General features: G+C 45.9%; 1 protein-coding gene across 13 annotated transcripts in view; it reads right to left on the bottom strand.

Moving 5' to 3' along the window:
- Nucleotides 1-18,018, bottom strand: part of LOC121590762 — a 142,062-nt gene that overhangs the window by 37,792 nt on the left and 86,252 nt on the right. For 2 of the 13 annotated variants that reach the window (XM_041910723.1, XM_041910721.1), the window contains one exon: nt 2,045-2,118. The exons of the other annotated variants lie outside the window; for them this stretch is intronic. The gene's annotated coding sequence lies outside the window, so the exon portion shown is untranslated. The remainder of the gene's footprint in view (nt 1-2,044; nt 2,119-18,018) is intronic. 13 annotated transcript variants of the gene reach the window in all.

Raw genomic sequence — 18,018 nt, forward strand, 5'->3', positions numbered from 1 at the left:
TACACACTCACATGCACTTGCATGGGGCGGGGGGTGCAGTAAAGAGGAAAGGAAGAAAAATGTTCTATTCCGGTACCTGCGCCTGGTGAAATCGTAACGCTGCCTTCCGGTGACATTAGGCACACCGAAAACAGACATATACACCAGGATATGCACAACCGGTGAAGCAAAATGTGATGATAATTTGCACAAACATTATTTTCCATCGATGAACTTGCCTCTTTCTCACTGTCTGTCTTTCGCTCTCTTTCTCTCTCTCTCTTTACTGCTGCAGCAACAGTCCCGCGAGGCTGACTCGCAATGGTACGCTGGTGCCGGGTCTCTGTCGATGTGGTTTCGATAGGTTCTTTTTTGCCACTGCCGAGCGTCGGTCGGTCCAAGGCGCAATGGTTGCACACATACAAACTCTCGTTTACCATTCCGTTGACGATGCAGCTCTATCTTTTGAAGCACTCGAAGCAAAAACGAACGCCGGAAAAAAGAAAAACATCCGATAGCAAATGAGCTGTTGCGTCATTGCTTCCAGCGGGCCCGCCAATGCCTTTCCCCGTGCCGATGTTTGTCGTTCACAGCCAATACTTAAAATTGTCTACACCAGCAGTGATAGTGGTACCCCTCACATCTAATGCCTGTATGTCTCCCCTTATATATGTGTGTGTGGTTGACCGTTTTCCTAAACGAACGAAACGGTAGGTCCCACGCTGAACGATATCGAGGTCCCGATAACGAATTGCTTCGAACCTGAAATGGACGGGACCAGTGCGCGCTCCCCGGCTAGCCGAATCTTGGGTTCGAATAAATTATGAGCTTTTAATGACAGTTCGGTGTGTTTATAAATATGAAAGTCTCACGTAGCAATAGTGCAAGAGCGAGAGCGAACAATGAGACGAAATGCATGAGAAAGAGAGAGAGACAGAGAGAGAGAGACAGAGAGAGAGAGAGAAGGAGAGAAAGAGAGAGCTAAGACAACCAAAGAAAGGCTGCAAACCGGAACTGGGGCACCGGAAATCGATCGATTTCCAGCCGGATGATCAAACGTGTTTCGAGCGATACTGTTCGGAACGATTCCATCGTCACCGGGGCAAAGCTTCGTATTGCCACATAAAGGTAAGACGATGGTGAGTTCCCTCCAACCGGAAGTAATGTGTAATGGCACAATGCCACCATTTCGGGTGCTTTAAATCTCAAACAACAACGACGTCATCGGTACCACCACCGCCACCGCCACCACCACCATCATCATCATCATTATCTTTCCTTTGAAACTGCTTCACCAAAGGATATCCAACCAACTGTGAGGTCTGTTCGATTGTATCGAATGAACCCCTTCAAAATGGACCAAAAGCCGTCGGGTTGGGACATTTGCCACATGTAATGTGGAGCCCCACGAGAACAACGGTCGAGCAGCGCTTCGAGTCGATGTAATCGATAAAGATAAAGTCGTACCCGGTTGCGGGGATTTCGGTGCTTTTGTTTCATCTTTGCATCATTTCTCCCGTACCGGTGGCGGTGTCCGTTTGCACCATGATGTTCCACCATCGCTGGTCGAAGGGATGAGCAAACGATACAAAACAAATTGAGGTAATCCAAAGACCGTGCAACGGGTGGACACACCACCGGATGTGGAGACGATTCTGGGATCGCCCTTTTCAACCAACTAACCGTTCCCTCCGTCCGGATGGAGTAGGATGCGACGCCGAAACCGAAAATAAAGCGCGGTACAGACGGTGCCGAAACTCGGAAGCCATCGCCCAGGATTTACACCATCGTTTGTCCGGTTTAAGGGGTTTGTGGGTTGATGGGAACGCGTTTGGCGTGCGGTTTTACAAATAGGATCCCATCAAAAGCTTGGAGGTACGCAAGGGAAGGAGAGAACGGACAGATATGGACGGTCAACCCGGAGGGGGAGGAAACCGCACGGTACAAATTTTCGGACTATTTTGTTGGTGGCTGGCGCATCTCATCAAGCGCCGGAAACGAGAGCAATAAATAAGAACTTTAATTAATCGAACAACTTTGTCCACCGCGGCTGACGGTACCATACCTGGGTCGATGTGTGTGTGTGCGGACGAATGGAGCAGAATGGCGTTGGGAAAACCGGATGATGGGATTACACACCTGAAAATGAAACAAAACAGCTTGATAAGTGTCTAATTTGTTATTATCAATCTAGATTAATTCTATAAATTTTACAATCAATAATAGGTAAGTAAAATTAAGTGCATTTAATGTGATGCTTCGTCAGAAAAACAAAACCAAATTGAAACTAAATTAAAATTAATGGGGTTCAATACCACCATCGTTAAGCAGTCTACTACTGTCAGCTGGAAAAACAGCTTGCCATTTGCCTTCAGAATGATTTATTTTCACTTGCAATTGCATTAACTTTGCCAGCTTTGCAGCACATGTACAAACTATTACTTTGCTCCCCGTACTGCACCGAAAAGCCAGCGTAGAACTACAGCAAGGGTAGCAAGGCAGCGCGTTCCACAGCAAACACTGTGTAATGGAGTTGGCCACAAACACAAGAGAAGTTTGCTTAAGGCGACACAAATATTTCACAATTTTCCACATTTCTTCACACGATTAATTTCTTACATCTTGAGAAAAACGGTGGCTTGGGGTGACAGGAGATTTGTGTTTGTACCGCAATGCCAACCGGAAGCGAGCTGGAACTCATTTCAGTTTCCACGCGTGCAGGAAGGACGAAGACCCGAGAGGGCGCAGGGAGGTGCAGGGATGAAATCTTTTAAATTACTTTCCAACTTGTTCAAAAGTTTCGGTTCCGGTTTTCACACAAAAAAGAAGAGTCTTCCACAACCCGTTCCATCGCAACCCCCAGACCCGAAGCTCACCTGTGCTTAAATCCTTTCCCTGTGTACTGTGGCGGGACACCGAAAATATGTACGCTTTCAGCCCGAAAAGCATGGCAGGATGTCCACTCTCAAACCGGCACCTTCCCCGTTTGGACTCGCTTCCGATGGTTACAAAAAAAAAAGGAAAACCACGAACACGAACATACTCCAATCACTTGCTAGCGCAACGGAGACGCGCACAACGGTCAAACAAACGGTTCACTAATGCTTTTATCAGTGCTGTGCGATGTGCCGCTGGAAGGAGGAGACCGATGCTAGGCGTTTGTCAAAGGGCGCCCGAAGAAATTACATCATTTCTAAGAAAAGAGCCAACCCACAAAAACTAAATGCACATGACCATGCTTCTTGGCGTTCGATCTCCCCGGCATCAAAGGTCGAAGGAGCTGGTGTCCTTTTGGCGCGGAAAGGCAACGATGCTGGACGCTCGATTGGAGCTGTGATTTATTTCCATGTCACAGCACTCTGTCATGATGCTGGGACTCCTGGGGCTGTGCGGTTGGCTGCCCGCTCGTAACTAGCCCCCCGGCGGGGGCAAAATGTGTGGGGCAGAGGGCGACAGGGCAACGTGGAAATGTAATAAACGGCAAAATCATCAACTGGAAAATGCCGAAAACCTCCTTCCAGCAGCGCCGGTGAATGGTTTGTGTGAAGGTACAGAATTCAATTAACTTCAACTGGTAATTATAGTTGATTTGATCTGCCGGAACGGGGCATAATTTTTCATTACCGTACGGTGGCACGCCTCCCCTGGCACCTAGCTTTGCCCGGACATGGCGTTGATCGTTCTGCGAAACGTATGTGTGTGTGTGTGTGTGTATGTGGGCAGAAGTTGACGCATTTCTCCCCCCCGTTCACACCCGGCCACACGTATCCAGGCACGCGCGCGGCTAAACCTCAGCAGCCGGCAGGCGAGAGTGGCTTTAGAGGGAGCCACTTAATCCCATACGGCTCGTTAGAATGGCGCTGCCACGATAATGGGAAAAGCTATTCGCATTTGCACACAAATGTTCCCATTATCGGATTGTTACAATCGATACATGACGGAGGCAATGGTAATGAGCACCGGCGTGTCGTGTTGTGGTTTACGGGAAGGGGCCCAAGCGGTTTGGGACACCGATCGGGTTTAATTTTGTTCCGGGAGTAACACGGTGATGATATAGAAGGAGCTGACGGTGGAGGTGGGCGATGAGGTAACGCTATAGTTACCCTGCCACCGTGTACCGGGCTCAGCCCGGAAAAGTCACCTTCGCTCGAGCTCGTGTGTGTTTGTGTATGTATTTGATGAAAATGACAGGTTTAATGGATATTACCAATTCCCTCGCCATCCCCTTTCACCCCGGAAGATTGGTATTCTGTGTTTTTCCGTTAATCTGTAGCACTCGTGGGACTTTCAATATGTGAGTTATTACCGAGCAGGATGGAGGACGACGAATTTGGCCCTCGTTCGAGGATGACACACAGCCTAATGTATCTGTGTGTGTATGTGTGCGTGTGTATGCCCTCTATCCATTCCACCCAACACATACACATACGATGTCTGGACATGGTAAACCTATCCGTAACAGGACAGGAGTTTCCCAAATACCGAATCGACCCACTTCTGTGGGAGAACCAGATTTTTCACTAATTCGATTTGGGATGCTTTTAATCCTTCCTGCTCCCCTTGGCCTCGAAAAATAAAAAAAAACACACACACACACACACAAGAGGTTATATCAACAGCCCCGAAAACTGTTTCTATTTTTCCAAACCTGCACAGAGAAAAAAGGGCTAAGATTTTACTCGTTCCGGAAAATTCAATTACATTCGCCCACTCTCTCGAGCCCCTCGAAGCTTTATGTTTCGCTTTTCTACTACATCGAAACCCTTCCATCCTATTCCCTATTTCACTCTCTCGCTTTCTCATTCTCAGCCTCATCGCCAACCCTGTTCCGGTTCATGCGCCATTTTATATCCATTCTGTTTATCTTTCACCTGTCCTTTCAAACCCCCCTCTCTCCCATTGCCGTGTACATAGCTGTTGAGTGCTGTTTGAAAAACGCTTGTATTTTTCAGTATTCATTTGTTTCTTTTTTTTCGATTTTTCTGCTGCGCACTGTTCACTTTTGTTTCTATTCTGCTTGTTTTTTTTCTGCGCTCGCCATGCTTCTATTTCCACTAACGAGCGCTTGCTTGCAAGGTTTCCGAAACCGAGAGGGGGCTAACGAGTAGGCCCGTGTCGTTAATTTTCGCTCGAGCCCGAAAAATGTACACCTACCTAACCCGTATCTGATTACCCCAGGTATATCGGTGTCTGGAGCCGGCAATGAATAAGCAATAGGATGAGGGTTGGAGAGGAGGGGGAGGGGGAGTTGGTATCCGAGCTACCGGATACCAGGCGGGCGCCGATGGAAGAAGATCGCTAGAGAAGAAACACAGAAACGCCGACATTTTAATGAAAATTTGATATTCATTTCCCAAAACGCAAGCGAGAAGTGGCATTTTCTTTAGAAAAGCAAACCAACAAAAAAAAAGAAACGAAAAGAAAACTCTACACTAAACGCTGGGATACTCTGCAATCAAACAAAAGAAAGGGCGTGAGCGTTAGGAAACAAGCGCCATTTATAATTCCTTTTCTTGTCTTCTTCACTTTCCGAGCCCCATGAGGTGCTCTCGCTGATGAATCCTGTTTCGAAGCGATCGGATTTACGCGCCGCCACGCAACCCCCGAAAAGTAATGCCTAGCCATTTGTTTAACCGTATCACGGCATCAAAGGCACACACCACCGCACCACTTTGATGATTGTTCTTCTTATTCAAATGATAGGCACAAAAAAAAAATAGAATAAAGAAAGATGAATCTAGTATGGGGGAGTGGATTTGCTTGCAAGGATTTACTCGATACGAAACGGTTGGGGGCCGGCAGAAGAAGAAACTCTGCACAAATTTTTGGTATTGCTATTCACTCTTAAAGAAACACCCACTAGCGCAACTACTCACCGAGTCGACAAAAACTTGCGAGTGCGATATTTATTCGTTTCTGAAATGTCTTACGCCGTTGCTGCCGCTGCCCACCCGACAGTGCACATTAGTTTCCGAAAGCATTAGCCAACAGGCTAAGAGAGCAGGAGAGAGAGTTGTATGCTGCCTTAAACTCGTTTTATTATTTAAATTAGCTTCCTCGTTTTTCGCTCGGCTCCAGTTTTCCGACCGTGGTACCACCAAATTGCTTTAAGACGCCACCGAGAAGCCCTCACCACACACACCCACAAACACACCGCACAACCATTAGTCGGGCGCTAAAAACACTCCGGCCCGCTTGGGCGCGCTGCCATCGCCCTGCAACATTATGCATATTTCATAACAAACCATATAAAATTTTATGATAATTAGTTTCGCAATTAAAGACACCCCAAAATACAGTCGAGCGAGCCCTGCCGAGGGCTGCGCGCTAAATGGAGCCTTCGTCCAATGGAGCGAACGGGCGGTCGGCCGGCAGCAGGAAGCTCGGCACAAATCGATTGGGCGAAAATTGGCTCGCCGGAAAATGGGCCAAAATCTGGGAGTTTTTCTTCCCGCAGCAATCCGCGGCGCTCGCTGTGCCTTAGTTCTCTTCCTCTTTCGGGGAACTCGTTGCTATCAAAATTCTTCAAAAATTCTTCATTCCCTCTTTTTTTCTGAGCACAAGCTGGAGAAGAAATAATTTGTTTTGGAGTGAGAAAATTGTTTCATACTCGCTTCCCGCTCGCCACCGCTTGCGGTGCGAACCTTGGGTCTAATTGTATTACCCTAGTGCGCATACTTGTTATGCTCCCTCATGCTAAGAAACTTGCGGCGCGTACGATAGGACGCCATTATGCGCTTTTGGGTCGTTATCCTGATTGCGATACACAGTGCCGATTTACAGATGGACCGCGCTTTTTTCTAAAACCAACACAAACACACACACGTTTTGCACCGCCAGTTCCAGCTCCCGCAGTGCATGCACAAGCCTAATGAGTGGTTGTTTGTTAGGGCGATGGTGGTGGTCGTAGTATACAATTACCGAAATCATCGGAGTACCAGAATGCAGCACGAAACTTTTTCCGTCGCACCTGTGTGCTGATGATGATGATGATGTTGTTGTTTGATGGAGCAGAAAATTCACTTACAACTAGCAAACAAACGTACGTATTACCGCATTAAGGTGCCCGTTTCCCACGCCACGAGAGGGTTTGGCATGGTATTGAATTTATAATCGTACTTTCGTCAACCACGCAAAGGTTGCTCGGTTTGTCCTTGATAGGCGGTGAGTGCGCGGGGTATTTGAAGAAAATTATAGTAATTTTTCATTACACACAAAATTTGGATGAAAAAATAAAAAAGTAAAATAACAAAGAAAAACTAAAGCAGTAAAATTCAACCACTCCAACCCACCACTTATTTGCTGATGAATAGGAATCATTGAAAGCTACTACACACCAAATTACACCCGATTTATTGTGTGCGGCCCTTTCATCGGGTATTATAAATGGTACGTACGTTCAATCGATTCAACAAAAAGCAAACGAAAGCGGCATGGAAAAGTATTGTTTTTTATTATGCCCTCGAATCATTCGCTTGCTCAGGCATGGCACAATAATGCTCGGTAAAAAAAGCTTACGACGAAGTGACAGCTGAAAAATTGAAGAGGAAAAAAACGTCTTTCACGACCTGATGCGAAGTAACTCACTCTGAAAGCGGACTCATCCAGCCGAATAATAAAGAGAAGCAACAAGGCAACAAAAAACTACCATAATGTCACACGTAATATAACTGTCAGTAAGCATGAAACATCTACGCTGAAACAGCTCAGCTGTGAGGCAGCACGGAGCAGGGGGAGAGGATAGTATGACCCCCGCATGTGACATTGCGTCCAATCGTGGTGTAAGCAGTAAATGCACTGCCGCTGTGCAAATGGCACAACGGTTGCAATAGTGCATTCGAGCGAAATAAAACTCCAACGCAGCGTGGAGGACACCAAAACTGGGTGAAAGCGTTTGGTTTCCAGCACCATTCGGTACGATTTTCCACAGTGTAAAAGAAGCAACAAAACAAGCTCCCGAAAGCTATCCTGCTCTACCACAGAACAGAAGGGCGTGCCTTTGCCGGCTTGATGGTTGCGGTTCGACCACTTGAAAGCTTCATTTAAAATATGATCTGCGGTGGGTGGTTTTGTACAAGGCAAACGTCTCTCACCTCCACCTTCTTCCCAACGCACTTTGTGTGTTGTAAAAGCCACTGGGCGAAGGGGACGCTCTCTGCTGTGTGCTGGTGGGAAGTCAGCTGATGGGGTACAATCGTTCCTCGGAGCTTGTGTTTCCTCGGAAAAGTATTCTCCAACTCGGGAAAGGTTAAATACTTTTAATGGGTTTTCAAGCAGTGCACAGCAGGGCGGAGAGGGGAGCGAATTGTAGATTGAATGTTCTGATTTGGACGAACATTACACGGATGGATGATCTTCGGAGAAGGTCGGTGATTCTTTGCGCCGCAAGTGGAAAGTTTAAGGCATTCGAAATTTTCATTCAACACATCTACAACAATAGACCCACAAATGAGCTTACAGCTGAAAGTTTCCTCTTCGAAATTAATAAATAAGACAGTTTTCAGCGGCGAAATTGTACCACATCGCAGTGTTGTAGTTGCAGCTTCGATACGGCCCCAGTAACGGATAACAAGCTTTCCACAACAATGGAGCAAAGGAGCGCATTGTTCGTGGAAGCCAACTTTTATGGGGCTTTTCAAATCCGGTTGAACCGGTGTTTTAGGAGCTTGCTGAAAAGGTAGCTACTAATTGTCAATAAAATCAATAAGAATTTAAGAGAGTATATTCCATGTATTACTTGTTTGAATTTCCATGCTCAATGCGTAGGAAACTAAAGACAAGAATTTTGCAACTTTCGTTTCATTACACTTTCGGTACGGTTGAAAACATTTTACAAACGGTTTGTAGTGTATTACGGTAAATTTATGCAAGAAACAGTGTTACTTTGAAATGCCTAGTGCGTAAAAACGGATTATAATTATAGAGTTTACTCAAAACTCTTACGAAACCTCACAGTTTTCGGTCATCCAAGAAATAACTTGCCCCACTGCCTTTCGCAAAGGTCAGCTCAACATTATCCTTGTACATCCGAAACCTAGAAAGTGATCCAAAGACAATAGCACCGGCTGCTGTCCGTTCCATTCCTTCCGCCACAGCTCATTCCGTGTCATACTTTCGCACAAAATCGGTCGTGGTGCTGAGAGTTGAACTTTCTGCCCGGCTCACACAGCCCGTTCACGGCCGTTGGAGAAGAATAATGAACCGTAGCAGCTGACACCGCACTTGACAAAACAGTCGAGCTACTACACTGGGTGTCACCGACACGGATGCCGCTCTGCCACCGATCAATCTTGCGCACCCGAAGGGGATGGAGAGCAAAAAACTAAAAAGGGAAAGGTTGGTACTCAACAACGCTGCCCAGCAGAATACATTCGGTCTCCCTTGACAATCATTGACTGCCCGATCCCCGTCGGGAAAGGCTAAACAACGGAAGCAGCAGTATGGAAATACTTTCTTTCTTTATTTGTCATCTTATGTTCACAGACTGCACCCTTCTTCCCTCCGGTCGGTGTACACCATTCCTGCTGTATTATCGATACACACGGTGACGAAGGACTAGTATACATTCAAGCCCCACAAAAATTCTTTCCCCTTGTCGCTTCCCGTTTTCCATTGTACAGGCACACATGCCCGGGAAAAAAAGGTTCTCGACGAGGACATGACTACGATATTTGAATTTTGATTGTATTTAAATTACGTCGACCCTCACGAGAGCTTTTATGTTTTCGGGTGAGATGTATTGAGTGTCCTTCAAGGGACGACTCTCGGGAGAAGGAGACACACACACGCACACACTTTCAACTGCCAGTGCCATTTCGTACCGAGCCAGTAAGCGTCGTTTGGGACAAGATTTAGAGTTCGTTTTGTATGTCCACCCAATAGCACACTTGCACACATGAGACAAATATAGACGAAGGATCATAATGACGGTGGATTAAATTTTTGCAGAACTGTCGATGAGATTATATTTTACAGTATTTTTGTTTTAAGCTGCCCATTGAGATTTGGACTTTTGAGAATTGGGGAGGTGAGTAGTAGGATAGTTGAGAAAACTCTTAATGCAAGCATGAGAGAACAACGTTTCTCTTTTAATGTTTTTCTGCACGACAAGAGTTTCAGGGGTTAAACGGAGAATCAGAAAATCTAGAATCAGAAGAAAATCAGAAAACTAAAGCACCATGTTCTCCATGTTACCCACTTAGTCAGACAAAGTAGGATATTGTTTCCTGTTACGCTTCCAAGTAGCACCCTTTTGCCTGATATTCCCGATCACAGAGCTTTGTTAATAACTATTTACCGCTGCTACTAGAGTGATAGTAATGAAAAGCGTTGCATTGCCACTTGGCCGCAATATGAATCAAACTTCATTAAAGTTTACATTAGAATCATTACTATGGGTACCAAGCCAGATATATTCCGGTTCCATTGTTCTCCGAATCACCATTAGCCGAAATGTACAAAGCTAAGCAATATGAATGCTTAAATCAATTAAATATGCCCCACACAAACGAGCCCATACCTCTACCCTCCCGTAAAAGCGCCAATGTTTTTCGATAAATTAATTAAATTCAAAAACATTATACCCCCATGTCGGTATCTTGTCACTCAGTTTAGTGTCATGGGGAGAGTACAAAAAATTACGACAAATAAGAAACGCTCCTAATGATCGATCGAATGGTCCCCATTGTTGCTATCGGTATCGCTAGTTTGCAATCAATTATGCCCCCACGTGAAGCGTTGAATATTTTACCATAATTTGTGCGTCGTGGCCGGTAAGCGGGCGGCCATATAAACCATAAGGGGCACAACAAATATGCCACCGCTCTGCGGCACACAGTACACCGGGCAGGGCGGTAACGCATTAGAGGCAAACGGTATAATTATTATTTCAAACGCACACGCGCTCAGTTTAATTAATCGCGATGTAGATAAATAATTCGCACGCAACACTGTCACACTGGTGAACGCATCACCCGGGGCCGTGGACCGACCGACATTCATCGCTTCGCCCCCCTATGGCACGACGACACATAGTTTTTTTAATCGATAAGAGAGCAAAAAGTCGCATCACGATCAGCAGGGAGACTAGGGAGACATGAATGACGCATCGCGTTAGGTGACTAGATAGAGGGAAGTAGAGAGAGGGAGAGGTAGAGAGATACGGGACCATAGAGAAAAAAAGAAAGAGAAAACAGTGGGTAGACTACTGATGATGTCCTTCTCTTCTGGCAGTAGAGTAGAAAAACAAAACTTCTAAGCCTTGAAAATCCCACAAAGCATACCGTTGTCCGCTGTTCACTTCCACCTCCCAAGTGGTTGGGTGTGTTACGCAGGTTGGGTCGTCGCGTTGAAAGTGAAAAAACGGATCTATTTTATCCCGACACACTTTAATAAAATATTATCATGATAAATAACATTAATTGATTCGCGTTCTTTTGAAACCTCGCCTTCATTTTTTGCTTGAAGAAAACCCCCCGTCGCCCAGTGTAGACGCCAAAAGCAGGTCAGGAGGGAAATGAGCCGCGTAGCCGGTTAAAATAGAAACCTCAATTTGCGTGAGCTGCCGTACCTAAACAGCTATTAAAACCTTCCACCATTTTTCGCCATCTCTAGCGTCCCCAACTGTGCCGTCTCCTCGAAGCACTCTATCTCCATCGATGGCACATCAATCGACCCCGTTGTCTGGTGGGTTCGGGCGCAACGCGGGCCAGCAGAACCCACCGGAACCGGTCATCGCGCCCGTTGACCTCGTTTTGTGGCAAGTGGCTGGATTTGCGATTTGATGAGTAGGCCCACTCATCACTGCAAACATACAATCGCGATCTGCAGCGCTATGGCTAGAACCGATCGACAGCTCTTTGATTGGACCGCACCGCGAGGAGAGAAAGTGTGCGTGTGGGATGGGTGATTTGACCCGCGGGTGGCCTGGTTTTTCCACCTCATTTTCATGCAAATTCCCCAAACAAAACCTCGTGCTTGCATACCGGTGGATTTCCTGCGCATCCCCAGCACTGCACACAATCAATATCCGTCCATCTGCGCACCGTAAAAGGTACCGCCAGGTCGGGCGGTGCTATCTCCGGCTGCAACAGCACTCACTTCCCTTCCCTTCACTTCCTAAGCCTTTCCTTCGCAACGCACCGCCAACAGAGCAAACATGACAGTAGCTGCATGCTGCATTTGCGAACGTTGCGCGATATGCAATCAGTGGAAGTTGACGTGCGTTCCGCTATTCGATATCCTGGAAGGACCTGAGGTTTAGGTTCGGGGTGCGCTCACCGTGACGAGCGCACACAACAATCACACACACACACAAACACACACACACAAACACACACACACACACACACACACACACACACACACACCACACACACACACACACACACACACACACACACACACACACACCACACACACACACACACACACACACACACACACACACACACACACACACACACACACACACACACACACACACACACACACACACACACACACACACACACACACACACCAACACACCTCACGTTTATTTGGCTAATCATTGCCTGCAGCTTCGGCAGTGCTGACACAGGACACTGGAATGATGGTGCCTGGACACACACAGCCGAGTTTAAATTCGGTTTGGTTGAAGTATCGTTGCGGTTTAGCGCACACCTGGTTTCTGATGTGCGCTGCTGTTATCGAATGACGTTCGATTTGTGGCTGATCGTATCGCGCGAGTACATCGGTCTTTTTTTTTGCTCACTCCCTCCTAATAAACTTACCATACTGTGTACCGCACCGATCACAGCGAGAGGGGCTGCTTTGAAAAGGGACAATAAAACAACACTTCCACGAACTCTTGCCTGCATAGTGTAGCGTGTGTTTGGCGATGATTTCAGCGAAACTGAACTTCCGCACAGTGAAACAAAAACCCGTAATTTTATGCGGAAACGAGGAAGCAAAGGGCTGTTTGTGCGCTGCACACTTGGCACATTTTCCGAGGTATAAAATGACTGAATGCAAACTTATAGGACACTAACCGGGTGGCAGCCAGGGAATAGTATGTCAATTTTGCCCGAAGCTACTGCACAAGTTGTTTTTGATCTCTTCCGAGGATTTGCTGCTGAGGACGGGGTTTATCATTTGATGTTCAGCGTGTGCATGCGTTTCTGCAGGATGTACTGAGTACAATGCTGGGGGGTGGAATTTTACACGACAGATTTGATGCTAGGGACAGAATTCGATCTTGAACAACTGTTTGATTGTGTATGAGGAATAAAAAAAAAAATACTCCATAAAATCCAGGTACTCCAGTCCAGGTACTGAACATAAAATGGAATTTGTTCGTTAGCTTTGATAATTTTTCTGTTTTTTGCATCGAGTTACATCTAAATACAGATGTTCAGCTATATTCATGTTTATGTGAGCCCCTTCATATACTGCAATCGCTTACAGGGCCACAATATAAGCAGAGCCACTATTATTATTATTGATGAGCGCAATTGATAAACAAAACAAAAACATATATTTAAGCTCAAGATAATAACAGTCGATATATGAGCATGAAAATGTCCCTGTATGGTCAAGGAATCGTTTCGATTCTTTTTCTTCTATTTGACGCGACGTCCTACGCAGATATGCCGCGATCTATGCAGGCTTTCAAGACTTATTCAGTACCGCGCAGCCGGAGATTCTCGTCCTTGCTACGGGGGGGACGATCCAATCTAGGCTTCAGCTCATGACAGGCATATTATTGTGTCGTGTTAATTGATAACTATACCATGGAACTGTACCTATTCGTTTCTATTAAAGTCGCTAAATTAACGAATCCTTTCCCAAAGCTTGAGTAAACGCCTAAACGATATAAAGTGAAGCAGAAGGTTTCATGTCCGTGAAATAACCTAGTTGATGTTCCTTTAACTTAACCTTACCATTAAAGCAGCAAACAACCGTTACTGATTGAAATATGACAAATGACAATAAATACATTATAAAATAAGCTAAAAAATTGCACCAAACAATTCCCTGTTCCAAGCCCTTTTGTAAATAATTTTTCGCAAGTCATTCCAGCCAAGTGCGTCGTCATGAAGAGGAGGTGAATTGGTACACCACTGTGGAAACCTGCTCCGTTTGGGGAAGGTGAGAAGGTTTCCCTCATCGGTGGGGATACATACCGGCACTGCTATGAATATTTAAACGTGATCCACCACTAAAACATGAATACTAATAGCCGAGACCTGGAATGCTGCGTCGCTACACACGTCGCTATTTTTTGACAACGTTTTTCTTTGGAAGCCGTATGGTTTTAAACCACTGCCAGCTCCGCCTCTCGAGTGGATATTCAATTCCCCCGCACTACGCGCACAGATGCCGACACAGAAGGGTTGGCACCTATGTGGTGCGTGAGTTTTGTACTTATCCATTTCGCACATACACGCAAAAGCGAAACATACGCAACATAAGCAAAAAATAGCCCCCTCCAAAGGATCCAAAGTGCGTTCAGGGCCATTGCCGGCAGGGATTAGCTACCCACACCCGGCAGCAGAGGTATTTGCATTTTCTGTATGAAGCTTATGCTGTTTTCTCACTCCCCAATCCATTTCGAATCCATACAAGTGGGGACGGCTAGGGGACACATAAAATTCAAGGCATTGGAAAGGGAACAGGGGAAGGGAGTTGTCTATATCACACAACGGGCTGCTGTGAGCTAGCCAAACCCTTACCAACGAAGTAAACTTTCAGTGAGTGAACGTGGGCTGAAGAGTTTCCAGCCACAAGCAAGACTAAAAAAAAAGCAGTCACAAAGCTGCCGGTCGAGCGAACGTGAGAGTACTCATGATGATTTGGTTGGCTTTGGACGGATTTCCACAGGTTGCTTACGATGAATACCCTCCCCCCATCGCTAGCCCTTTCTGCATCTCGTGCACACAAGCACACAGGTCTTTTTTTTGTACGCCACTCTTTACCCAGCCCTTTAGCATAGCCCCTAGATGCCTGTTTTTGTTTCCTTCGTTCCATTCCCGATTAGTCTCCCTTGCGGCCCATTTGCTGCAATGCCTGGACTGGTGAGTAGATGGAACGGCCGGCAGGCGCTATGGTTCGCGTCGCACCCGTGTTGTTAATGGGCTTTGCGCTACACTTTATTTACATTTTCGTTTGTGTGCACTTTGTTTTACGTTTGCGCCTCTGATAAAATCTCTCTCTCTCTCTCTCTCTCTCTCTCTCTCTCTCTCTCTCTCTCTCTCTCTCTCTCTCTCTGTCTCTCTCTCTCTTTCTTTCTCTTTATCTTTCTGTTTCTATTTCTCTCTCTCTCTCTCTTTTAAACAGTTGCAAAGAGCTACAAAACAGTCGAACATCCATCCCTATGACGAACCTTATTTGGTCGGCTTCAGGGTTAGAGAAATTGTTACGCACTGCCATTTTTTGCGTACCGCCGACGAGCCACAAGCTCGCGGTATTAAATATTTATTTACACATTCATTATTGAGCGAGAATTAAAATCAACAGACCCTCCCACCCACCCACACACGCAAACGAAAAGTGGGACACCGGAGGAGGATGGCGCTACCGAAAACGGTAAGCCAAACGAAACTTTCGCATAACGCACTCACACGCCCCTTTTCCCGTAAGTCACCATACCTGCTGGCGCGCTGGGCGGACCCGACAATTGGGTGGCAATTTTTCGGTGCTGTGCCGCACGGTGGACAAGCGCCAAACAGTCGCGTGGGAGGTGTAATGTGGTAGATTTTATTTAAAAATCGCTTTGGAATCATTACTACAAAATTTGCAATTCATGACCAACGACCTAAGGGCGTGACTGGTGAGATTGATAAAAAGTGTGTATCCATTCAGGATGTTTGGGGTTCCGGTGTTGTTTTTTTCTTTCCTGCTTACGCAAGCACTGGTTTGTGGTGAGATTTTATTAGCATACGGTCGCTGTATTTCTGTGTGATAATGATGACTGTAACGTGGCGGTCGTGTGTGGCATCACAGCTTGAGGTGAGCGGGGAGACGAATGGGCAGACAGGGGCAGACAGTGTCATATCCTTCAAAAACCAATATTAAAAACGACCAATACGGCAGATCTGGTCTATTCACTTGCAATTCAATGTCTTACCCAGCAGGATTTGATTTCCGTTTCAATTTGCTAGTGTAGTGTGTATGTGTGTGCACGTGTGCATGTTTTGCTTTTTCCATTTATCCCTCTCTCTGTCTCGTTGTTCGTTTTTTAGATATCCTAGGCTAGGCTGTCCCGACGTCATGCAAGGCCGCAACGGCGTAGGGCAGAAAAACGATGCTTTGTGCGTATGGAAAATATTCATTAATACTGGATTATCCCGGTGCGATTTGTATCTCCCATTTCCAGATATTTGATTTTCTGCCAGCATTTCATTGAGCGAAAATGAATTTTCCATGTGAAAGGAGTTGAGTGTTGCCGCCCCTGATGAGAAAGAGGGGTTGGGGGGAGGAATACCGTGAAAAGCACGGGGAAGGTAAGGCAAATTGGAATCTGTGCACCATTCTCGTGAGCATAATCAGCACATCATGCATGAATCGACAGCGCCGGTGATGCCTTTGTGTGATAAAATAACTACGGCGAGCTTCCACAAACCGGGTACGAGTGAGCTTTAGAAGGGAGAGAAAGTGATATCACATTTAAAGTGATTTAACCAAGGTAACACAGTTATGTTATCTTTAAAGAAACGAAACGCTTTATTAATGCAATAGATAGTCATGAAACATATTATTATATACAGTATTTTGTTACTACGAAAAGACAGTCTGATGTAGCTCGAGAATGGTTTCCTTTTGACTGACTAAAATAAACCCCAGTTCAAAGTAAGAACAGCCTGCGGCTCCTAAATTAATGAAAACAGTAATGGCAGTATCTGCGTAGGTTCCCAAAAAAAAAACATTAGACACCCAACAATACGAAATACAATTTTCGAAACAACCAACGCTGAATGACAAGCACCAAAAGTTTGACGAAACGATTCTATAAAAAGCTCACACCCGGGGCTACGCGTGCTTTGTCTTGAACCGGTACTCTATCGGTAGCCAACACCCGCGCTAAACTTAGCTGCGAACGTAAAGGGCAAACATAAGCGTATGTTAAGCCCGTGCCCGACCTACCAATGACCGTGACTGTATTTGTAGCCATTTGTACCAGCAGCTTGACGTTCGAAGTAAGTTGCCACTCGGAAAAGGGGTTGTAAAGTGAAGCAAAGAACATGTGACGATTTTATCACGAAATCAAAACGCAAAGTACAGCCAAAGCTAGAGAAAAGATCGATATAAATTATGCATTCGGCCGGCAGCGAACCGAGTTCGGGAAAAGCCGCTACAACGCTAGCGGCGAATGGTGCAGCCTAGGCGCGATCAGCTTCTTTGACTTTTCCAACGACGCTCTAGCTATAGCACACTCAAATCGCTTGGGCTGTAATCCTAGGAGGGGAGGTGGCTCGCACCGATAAGCCGATACAGACGTGAGATATAATGGCATAAATATTTAAACAGCAGTGCGACTGCGTAATGGAAATCCTTCAAGCTTCACTCTGACAAGCTGTCCTGCTCGCCTGAAAAGCTCGCCTCCAGTGCAGTAGCCGTATGGAAATGTAGTATTTTGCACCTCGTGGCAAACCCGCCCCTACCGCCACCAGTGTTAGCCTCCCTCCATCAAATACTCCCATGCCGGGCGGGTGGCACAATGGGACGAGCGTTTTGTGAACGATTTTACTCAATAGGACACCATCATTCAGTATTTATTGTATGTAAATTATGTTTGCCTATGCAGGCGCGTTGATAATGCGCACAGATAAACAGTGTGACTGGGAGTGTTTTCATTTTGTTTTTTTTTCTCTCTCCATTTCTCTCTCCCCATCTTTTTTTCTTTGAACTTTTGGACAATACTAACAGCTACGCGTGCGTGCGTGTTCGAAAAGTCACCTAAACACCATTGAGTACATCGAGGGGCGCTAGTTTGCTGTCCTATTGGTTGCGGGGATGTATGTTGTTGATGTTTCTAATGAGTTTTAATTTACATCTTTT

The sequence above is a fragment of the Anopheles merus genome, chromosome 2R (assembly GCF_017562075.2).
Source record: "Anopheles merus strain MAF chromosome 2R, AmerM5.1, whole genome shotgun sequence".
NCBI classification, from domain to species: domain Eukaryota; kingdom Metazoa; phylum Arthropoda; class Insecta; order Diptera; family Culicidae; genus Anopheles; species Anopheles merus.